Below are 21,876 nucleotides of genomic sequence, written 5' to 3'. Positions count from 1 at the left end.
CCCCCAAAACTCTCTTACATTGTTGTACCTTGTGGAATACATACTTACTTTGGCATCGGAGTGCCTTGCAGGTACAACACCTTTTTCCCCTCTTGACCGCTCGGAACTTCAAGCCTTCATTGTTGCTGGCCATCTGATCTCCTCGGTAAGATCAATAATTAATTAATTTAGAGTTTTTACTTAATCTCCTTAAACCTAATTTTTCCAACTCTAATTTCTCTCAATTCTCTTCTCATCTCATACTCTATGATTGTCGCATGTGTGTTTAATTTTTATTCATTTAATTATTTATTTATATATTCATTTAAATTCTAGAAGGTGTATAGGTTGCAAATTCTTTTTGATGTAATAGTAATTAGAACTTTTTTATTTTCCCGCACTTTACTTTTCACACTCCCCCTGCTTTTTGGTTATGTATCCCCCATCCCGAAGCTTTGTAATAGCGTAGGATTTACCTTTTCCGCACTTTACTTTCTGCACCTATAAACTTCTATAAACTATTTAGATGTATGTTAATAGGATTGTACGACAAGATAAAACTAAACATAGAATAACCCTAATTTTCAGGATTAAATAAATCAACCACTTTTGTTCACACATTCACCTTTAGGGTAATCCCCTCTTATGCTGCCTTTCGACGAATAATAGTCAAGTCCCTCGAGTGTAGGGATACCTTAGCAAATGTCCCTCTGATTTAAATCATCATAGTCCCTCCGATTTAAAGATCATGGCCCCTTCGATGTTGCCTACGATATAAATGATCTCGTCCCTCGATTAAATGATGATAGTCCCTTCGAATACTAAGGCATCCTTACTTGTTTCCTTTTATGACAATTCACATCTAATGCATAGGACTTCCTACCCTCTTTGTGGTATGGATATCCCCTATGACTATTCGATGACTTTTCGATGACCCTTACACCCAATGAAAGGATTACCAACCCAACAACTGGTATGGATAGTCATTTTTCGTTAAATGAAAGTCTTTAAGAACATGATAGACCTTACGAACTTAGGGTAGGTAACTCCTGATTGCTTGATGTAACTCGCTGGGAGAATTGACTTTTATTTTTATTTTGCAAACAAATGTTGCGGTGAGCAAGAGTTGCCACCGACTTTTATTTTATCCAATTAGGAAAGGCATAAAAGAACATGAAAGACCTTCTTTGAAAGAGATTGAGTTCGGGGGGTAGGTTATACAAAGGGAAGGTGTAAGCACCCTTTGCATCCATGGTTATCCATGGGATCTTAGTTTGCTTAGCTCACTTGTTTTGTTTGAAATGTTTGAAAAGTGTCGTGTGTGTTTAGAAAAACAATTTGATTTTGAGAATGTCTAAAAAGACAATGTTAGAAAACATGGTGTGAAAAGCGTTTGATTTGAATTGATGTGAGCATGCACTTAAGAGTAACCTACCCTAAGTTCTAAGGTCTTTCCTATCCTAAAGACTTTCCTTGAGAGATAGTACTATCCATACCATATGAGGGCAGGTAGTCCTATACATTGGATGTACGGGTCATCGAAGGGTCATCGAGTCGTTTGAAGGCAACAAAATAGAGGTATCTTTAGCGATATCGAAGGGACAAATCATCTTTCGTTAGGAAACCGTTCGAGGGACAAGATCATATTTTTATAGGCAACAATTCGAGGGACTATGATCTTTGATGATTTTTGTTTATCGAGGGACGTTCGCTTTAAACACCTCAATATTCGAGGGACACGACATTTATTCGTAAGGCAACCAAGAGGGGCGTACCCTAGAGGCGAGTGTGTGAGTTGCGTGTTAATTTCGATGTGTTATCTTGATTTTAAGGTTAACTATGTTCAATTAATTAATCTTACCATACATACCCTAATTACTAACAGTTAAATATGTACAGAAGATTAAAGTGCGGGAATTTAAAGTGCGAGAAAGTAAATCTACGCTATTACAAAAAAACCTTTCCGACCTATACAACGATTTCTAAAATTTAAATGAAAACCGTAAATAAGCACGCATGCGACAATCATTGGGAGTTTGAGAGATGGAATGAAATTGGGAGAAACGAGAAATTAAGTTTTTGAAAGTATAATTTTAATTAAATCTAATTCTAAAGTTAGTCTGATTTAATTTTAAATAGTTATGTCCAAAATAAAGGTTAATTATTAAAAAATTTTACCTATTCTTTGATATCCATTTAAACCCTTAATTACTAACTTAATTAATTAATTTAAAAATAACCCTAATTTATTCTACATTAACTAATTAGATTAAATGAAAAATAAACTAATTAAGCCACTAACCTAATTTCTAATGTGAATATCTAAATTAAATTACTTGGTTATACTAAGATGTTAATTAACCTAATTATTAATTATTAATTAAAGAAAATATGGTGTTAAGGTATAAATAAATAAAAAAATCATGAAGAAAAAATCACAAAAACAATCCTTTAATTGAGGCTTCCAGAGGAGTGCACTGTGTATTGTAGGGTTCACAGTGAAGTCCGAAATTGGGCCCTTAATATGTTTAAGTCCGAAAGCAAACCTAAAACACGATGGGTTGTCTGCCTCCACCTTTTCAACTCAGCCAAACTTTAGTCTCCCTATTCATCTACGCAAAGAAACCTTTTCAACTCTTGTTCAACCTGCAACTTTAACAACTGGTGAATGATACCTACATAAACATAGGAAAGAAAAATGAGTGACGCCAATACCGAAACCGAGGAGCTCAAGCGATAGAGTACATCGTTGATGGCTCTGAAGGTGTTGAAGTGCTGAAGGTGTCACGGCGGAGATCGGCATCGAGGAGTCGAGAGAGGGGGCTTCTGGCGGTGGACCACACGGTTCCGGCGGAGACGAGATCTGAGGGATCCAATGCGGCAGCAGGCTAAGGATGACTCGCGTGTGGGCTGTGCGATCGGCGTTAAGGATCTCAAGCGGTGATTCGGTTGTTGGGATGGGGACCGATTCGAAACATCTTGAAGTCTTTTTTTTATCTTGCTTTTTGTTCACTTTGTGCAACACTGAAACAGCAATAACATGGATTAGCAAGGATGAATTTATGATATAGTCCTATTTCTTTTCCACCAATCTTTCTGATTTTTGCACTGTGATTAAAAAAAAGGTCATTATTTATGTAACTAAAGAAAGTTTGTAATGGTGATGATTGAAACTGAAGAAAGTTGCAATTTTACTACAACACAAAAATGGTGAAAATGCTTGTTACTGGTATGTTTGTTACTGGCAGGTGAGCGAAAATATTTTGTAAACTATTAGTTTTTTTTCTAAGCTTAGGTATTAGGCAGTGTCTGGGATAGATATACAATAGCTAAAAAAATTATTGGTTCGTGAGACCACCATAGATAGCATCATCACGTGATTTAAAACATATTAGGAATTAAAGTGTGAAAAGATAATATATTGAAAATAAAATTGGGGTCAAAAAAGAAGCGTTAAAATTGGTTAATGGTCAGTATGGAGGAAGATTAAAATAATTTTGTTAGATTAAAATAATTTTATTAGAAAAACAAAACAATTTCAAACAAATTCAATTGTACATATGCCATCGAAATTCATCATTTGGTTAAAAGAATAAACTTAAAAATAAAAAGGGGGCCTCATATAAAATCATTGGCCAAAAACTAAAGATTTTGAAAAAAAGCCTATGAAAAAGATTTGTAAAATTGTGAGAATTGTCAGTGATTGTTGGTTATTTATAGAGTGGAATTAGGTCAAAATAGTTAAAAAAAACATATAAAAATGCACCAAGTGGGATTCGTACCCGTGACCTTTTATTTGCAAACCTTCATTCTTACGAATTATGCTATGTTATTTATTTGGAATAAAAAGTCAATTGAAAGTGTATGAAGCATAAGCAAACATTTTTTCTATTTATTAAAATATAACAATTTATGAGTAAACTATAATATTTTAAAAGTAGACTTTAAATTGAATATTTATAAAAATAGGATATCAATGTAAATGAACCCTAAATTTTAATAAAACCAATTTTTAAAATAGTTTCGAATTTTTTTGAAAAACGTCGGCAAATTTTGGGGTATGACACTTGCTCAACTCAAAACTTTTAAAATGCTTTTCACACCTCATATTTCAAAATATTTTCAAAGACTACACTTTGTATACATTCATACGAGAATCGTTACAAAGTTAAAGTTCTTTTACAAAATGTTTTTCTAAACACACGCTACACTTTCAAACATTTCAAAACAAACAAGTGAACTAAGAAATTAAGAGCCCGTGGATAATCATGGATACAAAGAGTGCTTACACCTTCCCTTTATATAACCTACCCCTTAAACTCAATCTCTTTCAAAAAGGTCTTTCCTACTCCTTTTGCCTTTCCTAAATTGGATAAAATAAAAGTCGGTGGCGACTCTTGCTCACCGTAACATTTGTTTGCGAAATAAAATAAAAGTCAATTCTCCCACCGTATTACACCCCCTCTCAAGCAAAAGTTAAGAAGGTGTCACCTTGATATGGCAAAAAAGATTAAAATGAGGTTTTGAAGCAGATGGACGCAGGATTCCTTATCATGTCAGTTTATCCTCAATGGATTGCCAACATTGTGCCAGTACCCAAGAAAGATGGAAAAGTCCGCATGTGTGCTGACTATAGGGATTTGAATAAAGCTAGTTCAAAAGATGATTTTCCTCTACCACACATTGATTTGTTGGTAGACAGTATGACCAAGTATAATGTTTTCTCCTTTATGGACAAATTTTCAGGATACAATCAGATTAAGATGGCACCTGAGGACATGGAAAAGACAACGCTCGTCACATCCTGGGGAACATTATGTTATAGAGTGATGCCTTTTAGATTGAAGAGTGATGGTCCAACGTGCCAGAGTGTTATGACAACCCTATTTCATGACATGATGCACAATGAGATCGAAGTATATGTCTGGCTAACAACGAAGCCCAACAACTTCCCAGAACGGACCCCAAAAGTGCATTTATTTAGGTTCAAGCAAAGATAATACTTCCTCAAATGCTGAAACAACTTTAATAGATCCTCTAGATGGTATTATCTTTGCTTGAACCTAAACAAATGCACTTTTGGGGTCCGTTCTGGGAAGTTGTTGGGCTTCGTTGTTAGCCAGAAAGGAATTGAAGTAGATCATGACAAAGTCAAAGCTATTCAAGAAATGCCAACACCAAGGACAAAGAAACAAGTTAGAGGTTTCCTTGGACGTTTGAATTATATCTCCAGGTTCATTTCAAATATGACTGTTACCTGCAAGCCAATTTTCAAGTTGATAATGAAAGATTAGGGATGTGTATGGACCGCCGATTATCAGAAAGCTTTTGATAGTATCAAGGAATATTTTCTCGAGCCTCGTATACTGCTTCCTCCTGTTGAAGGAAGACCTCTGGTTATATACTTAACTGTGTTAGACCATTATATGAGTTGTATTTTAGGTCAGCAAGATGAGACTAGAAAGAAAGAGTGTGTCACCTACTACTTGAGTAAGAAATTTACTGATTGCGAGTCATGGTACTCATCGCTCGAGAAGACTTGTTGCACCTTAGCTTAGGCTGCTAAACAGTTGAGGCAATACATGTTGAATCACACTACTTGGTTAATCTCCAAAATGGACCCAATCAAGCACATATTTGAAAAGCCTACTTTGACTGGAAGAATTGCTCGTTATCAGATATTGTTATCTGAATATGATATTGAGTACTGCACTCAATAGGTTGTAAAGGGTCGTGTGTTGGTAGAATATCTTGCTCACCAAACGATTAAAGAATATCAGTCCATCAGGTTTGACTTCCTTGACGAGTATGTATTGTATTTAAAAGCTAGAGATTATGATGAGTTGTTGCCGGAAGAATGACTAAAACCAGGATCCTGATGGGGTTTATTTTTTTATGGATCTTCTAATGCTCATGGTCATGGGGTTGGTGTTGTCATTATCACTCAACAAGGTTCACATAATCCTTACACTACATTATTATACTTGGCCTATAATTTTACTCCTAAATTCACCATAATTAGATATTTCATCTTTGAAATAAAAGGTTATACAAACTCCAAATAATGAATTCCCTTGTAAACTAAGCTCTAGAGAAGACATTGTTGATTTGGAAGTTATTTGATTTAGTGCCTACTAGCTCTTTGGAACCAGTCTCACTTTTGGAGTACCAATCTGCTTAGATAATATTCTAACACTTGATTGGACATCAGTCCTTTTCTCTATGATTAAACCATTAACTTTAGTTCTAGAGCATACGAAAATTCTGCTATCAGTAGAGTACATCCCTCTGGTATCTTTGATTTTTCTTTGTTATTGATCATCCAGTTGATTTTAGGAAAAATTATCAACAACCTTATAGGAAAGCTTTTGTTTGGCAAGTCTTCCACCTTGTATCGACCTCATTGGTCACATGATGAAAAGTTATAGAACTCTGTCAATAGTATGATATTATCACTTTTGGTATGATATTTATGCTTCATCTTGCTTTGATCATTAGGCGTGTAGATGAGCAAGTGGATTCTTGAGGTACCACAAATAATAATTGTTTTTGGACTTAGCTTCCCCATCAGGCTTCATTCATCTCATTAGTAACCAAACAATCTTCCTTAATGAGACTTGTCTTCATACATTGGTCGCACATCTGGCTTATGTTTATCACACTAATCATTAGTTCTTTAGCTATAAGAACCTTATCAAGACTAGAAAATATTATTCCATCTAGTTTCTCAATTTTCTCCACTTTTGGTATCATTGCCAAATAGACATGGAAGATGGAGTGATACATAAAGTTCACCATATATCTTTTACTCTAGTCATGTGTCTTGAACTACCAGTGTCAAAGCAGATATACCAGTCTTCTTTTGCAAAAACAAAACTTAAGGGAAACACCTTCCTTGAGTATTATCCCATAGCTTGGTCAACCTTTGGGGTATACATACATTTTAAGAGTAAAATGGCCTGATATGCATATCTTTTACCACAGAAGTGACATTTCCAATTCAAGCCTGTAATACGGTGAACTGACTTTAAAGAAAATGTCGCGGTAAGCAAGAGTCGCCACCGACTTTTATTTTATCCAATTTGGAAAGGCAAAAAGAACAGGAAAGACCTTTTAAAAATATTTTGAGTTCGGGGGGTAAGTTATACAAAGGGAAGGTGTAAATCACCCTTTGTATACATGGTTTTCCATGGGCTATTAATTTCTTAGCTCACTTGTTTGTTTGAATTGTTTGAAAAGTGTCGTGTGTATTTAGAAAGAGATTTTGAATAAGGACTTTAGCTTGTAAATAAGCGTAGCCTTTTTGAATTGATTTGAAAAGGAGGTGTGAAAAGCATTTTGAATTTTTGAATTGAATGTGAGCAAGCATTTAAGAACACCTACCCTAAGATTTTCTTTCTTGTTCTTTAAGTCTTTCGGGCGAAAGGGTCTATCCATACCATGAGAGATCAGGAAATCTTTCAATTGGATGTTAAGGGTCATCGAGAAAAGTATCGTTCGCCATAAGATTGTCCCTACCATATAGAGGGTAGGTAGTCTTTAGGGAAGGATAGAATAGTCATTTAGGCAACAGGCGACGATACCTTAGCAATGGGGACAATCATCATGTTTCCGAGGCAACATCGAGGGACTAAATATCATATGATGATTTTCATTCTTTTAAAGGCAACCTTGCTTTAGGTATCCTCGGAATCGAGGGACTTGACTATTTTTCATAAATATAGGCAACAAGATAACAAGGCAACAAGGCAACAAGAGGGGGAACCCTAAAGGTGTGTGTGTGCACCAATCACGTGATTCAGTTCGAATATTTTATCTTGTAAATAATGTGATTCTATGTTCAATTCAACGCTTGCACTCCATAGGATTACTAACCACGCAGTTAATATCATACGGAAATTAAAAGGCAGGAAATATAAAGTCCTACGCTATCACAATAAACACCTATGGGCAGGAAAATAAAGGCAAGAAAATAAGAGGGAAAAATAATTAATTTAAATATCTTGAGCCTTCATCGACTTTGGCAAACCCTGAAAAATTAAGAATGAAGAAGAGAAAGGTTAGTGCATTGAATATTGACAATAAGGGTTAGCAAGACAATAAGGATTAGAGGTTTCTATGGTGATAAATTCTAAATCTTGAGGGTTAATGAACAAACCTAAAAATACAATTAGTGGTTAAAATTAACAAACCTAAAAATAGTTAACCTAATTAATTATCAACTTTAAAAAAAATTACATTTAAAAAAACTAATTATTAACCCTATATAATTATTATAAAAAAAGTATTTTTAATGTCAGGAGAAAATCGAACCTTCGATTAAATGGCTACACAAATATTAAATAAAAATGTAAAGTTTAAATAAAATAGTTTAATAAAAAAATAAAAGAAAAAATCAAGAAAAGAAAAAAAGAAAAAAAAAAGAGATTTATGCAATTAAAAATAAAAAATTAAAAGAAACTCAGCTCTGATTAGGTGTGGTGAGGTCTCATGAGCCCATGATGTTCCTGCAGTTCTGAGGCGTCAGATTGATTTAGATTGAAATCCAATGGTCAATACCTGATGGAGCATCGTGGTCCTTCATCAGCTTTGTGTGCTGGATCTGCAGATAGGAAAATATAACAAAAATACAACACAAATTCTGGGTTCGAACCCAGGTTCAAAGGATTAATGGTCCCTCTCCTTATCCAGCCATGCCAGATTTATCAATCATTAATATTATGGAAAAGATATATTATATAATAAAACAAAAGTCTAAATTGGATTCAAAGCCCAGTCAAACTAGTGGGTCCCTTGGGTGTACGACCGACCAACCAGAGCGAGAGAGAGAAATTGAGCGTGTTGACCAACAAACGAGATTGTGCCACGCGTGATCCACTATGCTTCATCTTCCTCATTGAGCTGCGCCCATTTGCTGCGAATTAAAGCTGCGTTTTAGCCACGAAATCGCTACCAGTTACTTGTAGCTGAACCTGCATGCATGGCCATAGCGAAAAAAACAACGAAAACAAAAAGAATAAAAACCCAGATCGCATGAACCAAGCCTCCTGGTCACGAATATGAGGTCTTTTTGATCTAAGAGAGCCTGTATGAGTGAAACCGAAACTCCTCTCAACTTTGCCCTAACAATGGCAAATTCCACCCTACGCGTTATGGATTTGTTATAAAGACCCAAACCTGTTCTAAATCACAAAACAAACTCAAATATGTAGTTATATTCAAACGAAATACGTTAGATCATGAAAAATGAAATTCACATATATATGAGATTGTATGAACATGATGCCCACATTCCACACGTCATGGAACCTTATCAATGGTCCACTCTTACTCTTTGCTACCTGTAGAAGAGATTTGGATGATCGTTTGGACTTGGAGAAGGCTGGAACGATGAAAACGAAACCCTCACTTTTCTTTGAACTTTTTGGAAGCTTGGAACCCTAGTCCTTGGCCTTTTTTCTGTCCCTTTTGCTTCTGGATGCATGGAGTATTTATAGAGAACCGTTTTAGGGTAAAATATGGCTTGGTTTTCAAGTGATTGGTAAGAGACAAAATTGAAAAAGATTTGATTCAATTTTGCATAACATGTTTCTATTTTTATTCAATCTCTTTCCAATCAAGTTTATTTGATTAACTTGATCCCCAAGACTAATCTTTGATTGAAAAAAATGAATCATGCACCAAATTTGATACCTATTTTATTTTATCTTGATTTAAATTGAATAAAATCAAAATTAAATAAAATAAAAACCAAGGCCATGTATCAACGAAATTATTTGGTCCTCATGGTGTTTGTTGGGCTTTCATATGATCCAAAATAAAGTTTGATGATTTAAATTCTTTATTTTTAGTTTTTTACTTGATTTATTTGCCATTTAAATGAATAAAATTCAAATAAATAGAAATAAAAATTCCAAAAATGTAAAGATGACTTTATAGGCCCTTTTATGGATCATATGTGTGATTAGAATCCAAAACTTAGGCCCATTAGTCCAAATCTCCAAAATTCTCCACTTTGCCTTTTGTGCATTTTCTCAAAATCGCCCAACTTGTGCAAGCCCTAACTCATTCAATATTTATCATATGAAGGTGTTCTAGGACTTTTTGGAAAGCTCAAGATGTCCTCTACAAGCCACTTTGGAAGCTTTTTGCATTTGTAGATTTTATCTTGATGATATAGCTCCTGACAATAAACAGCTTTTTGCGAGCTTTTAGAAGGACCTGTAATGTTTTGACTTATATCTCTTAGGCGGAAGCATTTCTTGACCTCGGGCCCAACATCAAAGTTGTAGAGAATTGATTTTCCTTGAGAATGAGATTTGTTTGGGGAATTTATGATAAAGCATGAGAGACTTATGGCCAGTCAAAGTACAGTTGACTTTTGCTTAGAAACCCTAAATTAACAACTTGGACTTTTGTTGATTTCTGAACTTTTCTTGATGAATCATGATCAACCCTTGATCAAATTATGTACCTAACATTAAAATATTGATGTTGACAAAAAATCAGGAATTTTGATTGTATTTTGACCACAGTTGCCTTTTAGGTCAAACAAGTCGACTGTTGACTATTTGAGCAGTTGATTGATCAATCTTGTGAATCAAGGCTTGAAACTTGGAATAGGGATCCTTTGGGACATATGTGAGACCATGGACTCCACTTGAGGTAGCAGAAATTGATTTTACCTTGAGAGGAGCAAAACCCTAGTTGGAGGGTTGTTGTTTAGGAGAGAGACTGCATGCTTCCTTTTTGTGTATCTTTGAGCATTTGAAAGTCAGATGGACTGAAATATGGGTGAATATGATGGACAAATTTTAGGGTATGACAGCTGCCCCTGTTCAATCTTCTTATACCTGAGGAAGTAGATTGGCTTGTGTGTCTGTCAGAATCTGAAGGTAGAAGAGGATTGAACACTAGAATACATAGAAATTTGCACTATCGGGGATGGGCTTAGAGATGCCACCAAGTTATTGAGAGAATTGATTGAGATGGGCTTAAAAGATTTCATCTGGATGTTGGGAGTATGAAGTGGGCTTAAAGATGCCACCTGCCTTGATAGGTTGAAAGTCAGAATGAGTCGTACGTTAGACTGTATCTGAAAGGATGTACTTAGGATGAGTCATACGTCAGACTGAATCCACTGTATTGATGAATGTCAAATGTCAAAGTAAGTCGTACGTTAGAATATACTTTAGGACGAGCCATACGTTAGGCTAGGTCCAATTGCATCGATAGATGTCTGGATAAGCCGTATATTAGGCTGAAGGACGGGTCGTATGTTAGACTGGGTCTGATTTGCATTGTTAAATGCCTGGAAAGCCGTACGTTAGGCTGAAGGATGGGTCGTATGTTAAACCAGGTTCCCTGTGTTGATAGTTGTCAGAATACACCATACGTCCAAGTTATATCCTAGGATGAGTCGTACGTTAGACTGGATCCTTTGTATTGAGAAGTACTAGAATGAGTCGTATGTTAGGCTGTATCTGAGCTCGATGTATTGAGAAGTGTTTGTTGGAGATTGATCGTGTCAGCACCGTTCTTATTAACTGAATTAGATCTTGGAAAGATGATCGTGTCTACACCGTTCATAGTAATAGAATTAGATCTTGGAATATTGATCGTGTCAGCACCGTTCGTAGTAACTGAAATAGATCTTTGAAGGATGATCGTGTCTACACCGTTCGTGATGATAGAATTAGATCTTTTAATGTTGATCGTGTCAGCACTGTTCGTAGTAACTGAATTAGATCTTGGGAAGATGATCGTGTCTACACCGTTCGTGATGATAGAATTAGATCCTTGTAGGTTGATCGTGTCAGCACCGTTCGTAGTAACTGAATTAGATCTTGGAAAGATGATCGTGTCTACACCGTTCGTGATGATAGAATTAGATCTTTGAGAGTTGACTGTGTCAGTACCGTTCGTAGTAACTGAATTAGATCTTGGAGAGATGATCGTGTCTACACCGTTCGTGATGATAGAATTAGATCTTTGAGAGTTGACCGTGTCAGTACCGTTCGTAGTAACTGAATTAGATCTTGGAGAGATGATCGTGTCTACACCGTTCGTGATGATAGGATTAGATCTTTGAGAGTTGACCGTGTCAGTACCGTTCGTAGTAACTGAATTAGATCTTTTGTCGTGTCAGCACCGTTCGAAGTAACTGAATTAGACTTTGGAAAGTTGATCGTGTCCACACCGTTCGTGATGATGGAATTAGATCTTGGAAGATTGGAGATTTTGTTTATCTGTTTGTACCTGTATTCTGTATGTATGAGTTTATCATGAGATGCTGTTTGCAATGTATGGATATGTATGTGATATATGATGTTTGAACACGACTTATGCCGTTTGGAGTGTATTCATGATTCCTTCTTGATTGAGAAAATAAGTCTCCATATCATTGTGATTTTGATGTCTGATCTTGTTTTGAAGATGCTCAGCTGGGGATTTATGATTTCTGCTTGGGGATGAGAACCATTTGAGTGATTGATCTTGATGTACCCTGACTGGGGATAAGAGAGATGAATAACCCTATTTGAAGAAGAGAAACGTGTCGGGGAACGGGCAGCGTCGAAGATGTAAACTCCGTTGAGGAACTAAGTCTCTGTTGGGACGGGAACATTTGAAGATATCTTCTTAAGGGTTACTCTGTGGGGATATAATCTTGTGAAACCGACTCTGTGGGAAGGCATGGATGACTTGAACATTGCCCCCAGTGGTTATAGTAGCTGTCATTCCTAGACTCGTATTGATTGGAACACACTAATGAGTATTGATCGAAGTGTTCAACATGCCTTGCATAGTTCTGCCCCAACTATTAGGGAATTTGAAGAGATTCGCCTCGCGAGGACTTTATGAGGTGTGTATTATGGGTGACATGCCCCCAGTAATCATAAACTTAGTATGATGCCCCATGTCGATTGGGAAGTAGCTTCAGACCCACTTGGATGCATGCCCCTGATTGTTTGGCATTCTTGAGAGATTCTTGGAATCTTGACTTAATTGCCCCAGATTGATTGGACAAAGCATGTCATGCTCCTTGTATACATTTCTTCTGGAGTGATCTTGTCTGTTGGGATAACTGTTAGCCATTAGTTGTACCCTGTGTAGATTCTTCCTGTTGCTAACATTTGAATTTATGTAGCAGAATATGTTTAATAATGAGTTCATGAGATGCAATGCATATGTATGTCTTGAGTTTTTGAAAAACATTAAAACAAGAGATGTAAAAGCGTGATATTTGTAAAAACGTGATGTTTGTAAAAACGAAATATCAACTTAGCATTTTCGGCAAACCTTAAGGAGTCAGGATACCTTTTTGGTGATAGTATGCTTTCAAACTAACCATGCTTCAGTTAGGACTTTCAAGGGTTGTAACGTGGCTTGGTTCACGGTTTAAGAAACAAAGGATATTGGCTCAAAGTTTATTTGTACCCATCCCAATCTTCATGATGTTCTTCGATCCTATGCTCAGTTAACTTTGTGTTTAAGTCCTATCAGAGCTTTGAAGTCATAATAATGACATTTGATGATGGTTAAAGCACTGGAAGTTTATTTGGACAGGCAGTCGTCCCCTTTTCTTTTCTTTTTTTTGGTAATGTTTTCTTCTATCGAGGATTTGTAGTGACCTCTTTTTTGACTTTGTTATCCCTAACTTTTGCCTGAACTGTTTGTTTTGAGATTATAGTCATCGGGATGTTTCAATTTTTGATAAGTCTCCTTCGTAGGTTTTGACTTAACAGTTTTCTTTTTTCCTTTTGATAGATGTTGACTGCCTGACTTAACGGTTACAGGAACCCATCACTATTTGTGTCAACAACGACTATTATAATTGAGTTAACTGAGTAACTACCCTGCCCCAGGTTATGATCAAGGGTTTTAAATTGCATATGAAAGAAAACTTCTACTCCTTAGGCTTAAAAGGGTTTACGAGGGATTAACATCCTTATATCTCCACTGTTTAGGAATTGAAACAATGCCTGTACATCGTCAGCATAGTCTGTTCAAAAGCATCATTGTATGAGGTTGCGGTATCGTTTTCGTCATCCTCCCTCAAAAGGCTTACAACTTAGCACGAGTTGAATATCACAAAACATATGCAAAGTAAAGTCACAATTTAAAATGAGTGATAGGGAAATAATTTATTCAAGACAAACATATGCAATGCACTGATGATGATTATTAAGACAGATAATGTCTATCATAAGTCAAATGTTTAATAAAACAGGATAGAAATTGCAAATGAAAGTAAAGCTAATGAGCCAATAGTCCATCCTTCTAGACATTAATCAGCCTTGTCATGATTAGGCATGGGAGCAGTGATCACCATAGGGATCTTAGGAGGGTCCCTCAAGGTAATCAATTCGATCTTCAACAGATGTTGTAATGCTTGAGCCAGCGACATATTGATCTTGGTGAGTTGACGCTTAGGTACGTCTAGCTTTCGTCGTTGTTGTAGTGCCGGTGTAAAGATCAGAACTCCCGTAACAGATTGGTTATGTTCATTACGACCTTTCTGATTGTGCGCCACACCAGTCCTATGAGGCTCCTCAGGTGAGTTGAAATCAATGATCTTGTCATCAAGTAAGTCTTGAATCATATGCTTCAATGGTCCACAATCCTTTGTATCATGACCAGGACTGTTTGAATGGTAAGCACAACTTGCATGATGCTTGTGCCCGGGAGCGGGATTTGCTGGAGCTGAGTATGAAGGCAGTAGGGTTATCAAGTGTTGATAGAGCAATTGTTGCAGAACTTGAGACAATGGCATGTGTAATGGAGTAAACTTTGCTGCATCTGCTGATCCTTTTTCTTCTGGGTTAACAAGGTTTTTCAACTCGTCTTGCCCCTTGGCCAAGTTCAGAATCAAAACTTGGAATTGGATATTCTGAGCCTGAAGATTTTTGACTGATTGCTCGAGATCCATTTGTGCTGAAATAAACAGCGAGAGAGAATGGGAAGCCTATTGCGGAAACCTGTTATGCAATGTTTATGAATGTGGATGCAATGTTTTCAAGGATCTTTAGGAAATTTAGTTTGTGACATTAGGAAATGATTGGTCACTGCTTCGTCTGAAGAATCTTGGTCTTTGTCTTTGAATGTCCTTCTTTGAGAATCAAGCTCACCATATCAAGTGGGTCATCGCCTCTAATTCGGGATACCTCTGAATTTGAAAGTATATGGCTAGAGGAAAATAAATCCTCTTGCCCCTTGATAGGTACTGTCTCTTTGAATTGGAAGGCATACGGCCAAAGGAAAATAAATCCTTTTGCCCCTTGATAGGTATGGTGTCTTTGATTTGGAAGACAAATGGCCAGAGGAAAGTAAATCCTCTTGCCCCTAGATAGGAATTCCGTCCTTGATAAGAGCACTTGAAATTGTGCGCCCTAAATCCCTAAGATCCTTGAAAGGATTAGTTAATATGATATGTTATGATGTCATGATGTCATGCACATGTAATGCATTAAGTAAAGCATAAGGTAATAAGGACGAAATGTCCTACAAGCAAAACCTGCAAGGAAATCAAAGGTTTAGATAACAAACAAGTCACACAAGAGTCCTAAGTTTAAAGGCTTGCATGAAGTATGACTAGGTAACTACCCTTCCCAAAGGTACTTCTATGGATAAAGAGATTTCAGCAACGGGTTCTACCAGCGACCCAGAATTTTCAGCCCCTTCTAAAGCACCCTCGAACATGGTACATGCATACCACACAATAATACTTTAGGAAAAAACCTATCTGAGTTGTAGTATCGGGTCGCGACCATAACTTGGCATGCACCAAGAATAGCCATCCCACTACGTTCCTAAAAGTTAAGATGGGTTAAAGGTGACTAAAGGTTCTTGAGCTCCGACGCACCCAAAGATACATGCGTAAACCTCTCTCATGCAAAAGAGGTACACAATAACCAGTGGAGGCCTAACTCAAGTGCGAACTTCATATTGACCAATCCCAAGCATGCACAAGGGAGGTCTCCATGACTATGTCGCTCCTATCTTAAGTGTACTTGAGTTCGGGTGTAGGATTCGTCCTTCATTTAATTCCTAAAACAACCCTGAAAAATAAAGCAAGCAAAGCAAACAATAGAAAACATTTTAAAGTGAATCCTAAACTTTAAGGTAACCCCTCTTTTATTCGAATATCCCTAGCAGAGTCGCCAGTTCTGTAATACGGTGAACTAACTTTAAAGAAAATGTTGCGGTAAGCAAGAGTCGCCACCGACTTTTATTTTATCCAATTTGGAAAGGCAAAAAGAACAGGAACAACCTTTTAAAAAAAATTTGAGTTCGGGGGGTAAGTTATACAAAGGGAAGGTGTAAAGCACCCTTTGTATCCATGGTTTTCCATGGGCTCTTAATTGCTTAGCTCACTTGTTTGTTTGAATTGTTTGAAAAGTGTCGTGTGTGTTTAGAAAGAGATTTCGAATAAGGACTTTAGCTTGTAAATAAGCGTAGCCTTTTTGAATTGATTTGAAAAGGATGTGTGAAAAGCATTTTGAATTTTTGAATTGAATGTGAGCAAGCATTTAAGAACACCTACCCTAAGATTGTCTTTCTTGTTCTTTAAGTCTTTCGGGCGAAAGGGTCTATCCATACCATGAGAGGGCAGGAAGTCTTTCAATTGGATGTTAAGGGTCATCGAGAAAAGTATCGTTCGCCATAAGACTGTCCCTACCATATAGAGGGTAGGTAGTCTTTAGGGAAGGATAGAATAGTCATTTAGGCAACAGACGAGGATACCTTAGCAATGGGGACAATCATCATGTTTCCGAGGCAACATCGAGGGACTAAATCTCATATGATGATTTTCATTCTTTTAAAGGCAACTTTGCTTTAGGTATCCTCGGAATTGAGGGACTTGACTATTTTTCATAAATATAGGCAACAAGATAACAAGGCAACAAGGCAACAAGAGGGGGAACCCTAAAGGTGTTTGTGTGCATCAATCACGTGATTCAGTTCGAATATTTTATCTTGTAAATAATGTGATTCTATGTTCAATTCAAGGCTTGGACTCCATAGGATTACTAACCACGCAGTTAATATCATACGGAAATTAAAAGGCAGGAAATATAAAGTCATACGCTATCACAATAAACACCTGTGGGCAGGAAAATAAAGTCAAGAAAATAAGAGGGGAAAATAATAAATTTAAATATCTTGAACCTTCATCGACTTTGGCAAACCCTGAAAAATTAAGAATGAAGAAGAGAAAGGTTAGTGCATTGAATATTGACAATAAGGGTTAGCAAGACAATCTTCTTAATATAAATCCAAGGTTGTCATGATGGCAACCCTAGCCACATGTCACTTTGGTAGTAACTCTAAATACAAACCCTAATTGCATTTTTACTAATTTGTCCCTATATTAAAAATAAATAAATAATAATAATAATAATAAATAAAACAATAATAATAATAATATTTAAAATAATAATAATGTTAATAATATTAATAATAAAAAAAAATTATATTAATTATATTGAGCCATGACAATAAAAAAATAATAGTAAGGATTAAATTATACAAAATTATTTTAACAATCAAATTAATTTATAATAGAGAAGAAATAAAAAAACATAAATAAGATTTTATAATAAGTAATATATTATTTATTAAATTGACACAATATTAATAATTAAATAATAATAATATTAATAATAATATTGAGCCATAGCAATAAAAAGTAAAATAACAATAATAATCATAATAATAGTAAGGATTAAATTATATAAAATTATTTTAACAATCAAATTAATTTTTAAAAGTGAAGAAATAAAAAAATTAAATAATAATTATAATATTTATCCATAGATATAAAAATAAAATTAAAATAATAATCATAATAAAATAATAGTAATAATATTAATAATAGTAAGGATTAAATTATACAAAATCATTTTAACAATCAAATTAATTTTTAATAGAGAAGAAATAAAAAAACATAAATAAGATACTATAATAACATATTATTTATTACATTGACATAATATTCATGAAAAATAATAATGATAACAATTAAAATAATAATAATAATAATAATATTAATAATAATAATGAGCCATATCTATAAAAGAATTATAATTTATAATAGAAAAAAAAAACATAAATAAGATTTTATAATAAATAATATATTATTTATTAAATTGACACAATATTAATAATTAAAATAATAATAATAATAATAATAATAATATTAATAATAACAATAATAATAATAATAATAATAACAACAACAATAATAATAATAATAATAATAATTATAATAATAATAATAATAATAATAATAATAATGAGTGTCGTGACTGACATGAAATGTGTGTTCTGCAGGTGCAATGAAGACATGCAGCATCTATTTTTTGAGTGTTCCTACACAAAGCAAATTTGGGAAACTATGTTGGGTTGGCTGAATATTAACCACAGGGTACAAGGATGGAATGAAGAAAGGAAATGGCTTGAAGGAATTTGTAGGAGTAAGAATTGGAGAAGCAAATTTGTACAGGTTGCGATAGCGGAAACGACCTACGCCGTGTGGATAGAACGAAATAAAAGGGTGTTTAATAGTGAATATAGGGAAGGCCTTGTAGTGGATAAAATAATTGAGAACACTGTTAATAGAATTTGGGAGTGCCAAAAATACAGAGACAGAATTGCTAAGCTGTTAGTGAGCTAGGGGGCCCCCTGCGTGGTGTGCCATTTGTTTGTTTTTTAGGACTGTTGTAGTCTTGCTTGGGTAGGCTCTAGTTGGACCCTATGGGTCACTTTGTATGTGTTTGTTGTGGAAATTAATACAATTTCATTCTTTCAAAAAAAAAAATAATAATAATAATGAGTCATATCTATAAAACAATAAAAATAAATAATAATAATAATAATAATAATAATCAGGGATAAATTTTACAAAATAGTTTTATTTAATTAATTAAAGTTGTATTGATTAAAAAATAAAAATTAAAAGGATCAACAATTTTATGAAATTATTTAAAACTAACTATTCTTTTATAAAAAATAATAATTTCATTTCTTTGATATTTTACGTCTTTTAGTGAAACTATTCTATCATTTTTTTTATTTTCCATAATAAAAAATAGAAAATTAAGATTAAAAAATATTATATCAAAAACACTTTTAATTCATTATTTTTATATGACAGCCAATCAAAAATATGTTAATATTATGTTTAAGTATAATATCTCTTCCATTTTTAAAATGACGATCTCTTTTTAATGTTTTTCTTTAACTATCTATTAAATGGTCCGTTTTATAAAACTATTCATTGAGTAACTTTAATTCCCACCGTTTTTATTCTATTTTATTTAATTCCAACCGTTTTTATTCTATATTCTATAACTCTCATTTTAATGGTATTGAAATTGTAATTAATATACAGTACAATGATAATAATGGATAGGAATTAAAAACAAATATTAAATACATTAATAATTATTATATAACAAAATTAAAAACAAATAAAATGAAGTAAAAGTGAAATGATTTTCTATTTCATAGAATTTATTAATTAATAAAATATATTTTAAATAGAGTTTCATTTTGGGAGTATGTAATCCTCAATTTTATTTATTCATGTTTTTTATAATTATAAATTATTCAATTTTTAAAATTTTTAGTAAGAAAATGATTTTTTTTAATATTATTTTTATGAATGGAAAATGTTAGATTATAAAGCATTACATTACAAATAATTTTTAATAAAAATAACATTACTTTATTAAATCTTTTATTTATATTTACGTAAACCACTTTTTAAATTTCTCTTATTATATACTTTTTTTTAAAAAATAATTTATTTTTCAATTGTATAAAATTTTAATAATACATAATACTCAATTTAATTTATAATATTTTATATCGAAAATGATAGGTCATAATGTTAATAACGTTACACTAAAACACCAATAAATTTTATGTTCCTTGGTATTCTCCCACACCTATAAAATTGCACATAAACTAACATTAGTATTTACTTGATGTTTTTGATACACATAAATTCGTCATTTTCTATGATTTTCTATGTTTTAATAAATCTCATATTCAATTATTCTATTTTCATATAAAATATATTATATATTTTTGTTGATCAGATGCGATTGAGTTCATGATTGAAGTGAATCTAATTGAGAAGATGACAGTCAGGTATGAAAATATTGATATGATGTCGTTTCATTTAAGGAACAAAAAATATGAATATTAAAGATCATCATTAGTCTATTTTTTTGTTCAGATAACATTCTTCATTCAACAAAGTTATATTGGAGACCTAAACATGGTTAAAGGAACTTTTGATGACCTTGAATAAAGAAATTTTTATTATAATTTTATTTGTTTTTAATGTTTCACACGTTTCTGCTCATTGTGAGTTTAAATATGTGAGTTTAGTTTTAAATCTTCACTTTTTTTTATATTCTTCGAAATTGTATGATAGTTTTTCTTCTATTTCTAACTTTATACGTGTCTTGGTTATTTATTTTGTAGCAAGATAAAAGACTATTAATTTGTTATCTATGTCAATATAGGAAGCTCAAGTCACTATTACATAGATGAATCAAATATTAACCTCTATTTTTTTTAATGATATTAATATGTATATTACAATTTTTAGATTGAGAAATATGACAAAATATTTTTATTTTAATTGAATTATTTTAATAGAAGGATTTTAAGGGACAAATGTTATGGCGTAAAAAGTGGATATTTTAATAAAAAATATGTTTTTAAGTGCAAGTATATTAAAGATACATACAATATTCTTTATGAAATATGCTATAGGTAAAAGAAATTACTAAAAAATGTTTTAAAATATGTTTATGATATATCTTTATCTTATTTTATTTTAATTTTCTTTTTCCTTAATTTATTTTTGGTAGGGTAGTTTTCCAGTAATTAAAAAAAAACTTAGTTTTAAAAATATTAAATTCCAAAATTTACACAAAAAGGAACAGTTTTACTATAAAAGGTAAAATATTATTTAAAAAATTAGAAAATTTAAATGTTTAAGAAATGAGATATTTAATTGACATAATAATGAGACTTTTCTTTTAAAGTTTTTTTATGTATAACATTATTGTTGGTTTATAATTTGATATTGTTATCATGTTTTGAAGATTCTTATTTTTTATTTTAATGTCCTTCATTTTATTTATACTTTTCTAATACAAATTCGCAATGATCAAAACCCATGCAACACGCGAGTTAAACATGATTTCTAAATATATAAACAATAAAATAACTCATACATAACTTTTAAATTATTAAGAATCATCAAAACATATGAAATTGAAAAAAAAACTATTTAAGATTTTATTTACATTTTCAAATTCATTTTTTCTTTAATTTTATTATTGATGTGAAAATAATTAATTTATTGCGATGATTAACTCATAATAAATAATAGTTTTCTATATCCCATGAAATAAACAATCCATTAATTATGTCAGATCATATATCTTCTACTACAATAAACAAACAAAAAATATAATATGATTTGACATTGAATAAAAAATTTCTTAAATTTTGTAAATTATAGACTAAACACTAAATAACTAATTAAATTTACTCTTATATGTATTATGAATTAAATTTAATGATTAATCGCAAATAATCTATACAAATAATTTAATATAACACTTTTTATAATATTGTATTGTTCACGTAAACATGACATATCTTTTAAATTAAAAAAACATAAATATAAATTTTTTATACATAAATTATTAAAGATTCTCAAACTGTTAAATATTTTTTTTTATATTTAACATAATGTTAAAGCATATTTAATCATATGATTATATATATATAGTAATCATATTGAAAAATTATAATCAAACCAGTGCAACGCACAGGCCATACATCTAGTAAGGATTAGAGGTTTCTATG

The sequence above is a fragment of the Vicia villosa genome, unplaced genomic scaffold (assembly GCF_029867415.1).
Source record: "Vicia villosa cultivar HV-30 ecotype Madison, WI unplaced genomic scaffold, Vvil1.0 ctg.000813F_1_1, whole genome shotgun sequence".
NCBI lineage: Eukaryota > Viridiplantae > Streptophyta > Magnoliopsida > Fabales > Fabaceae > Vicia > Vicia villosa.
This window is presented reverse-complemented; position numbering follows the sequence as displayed.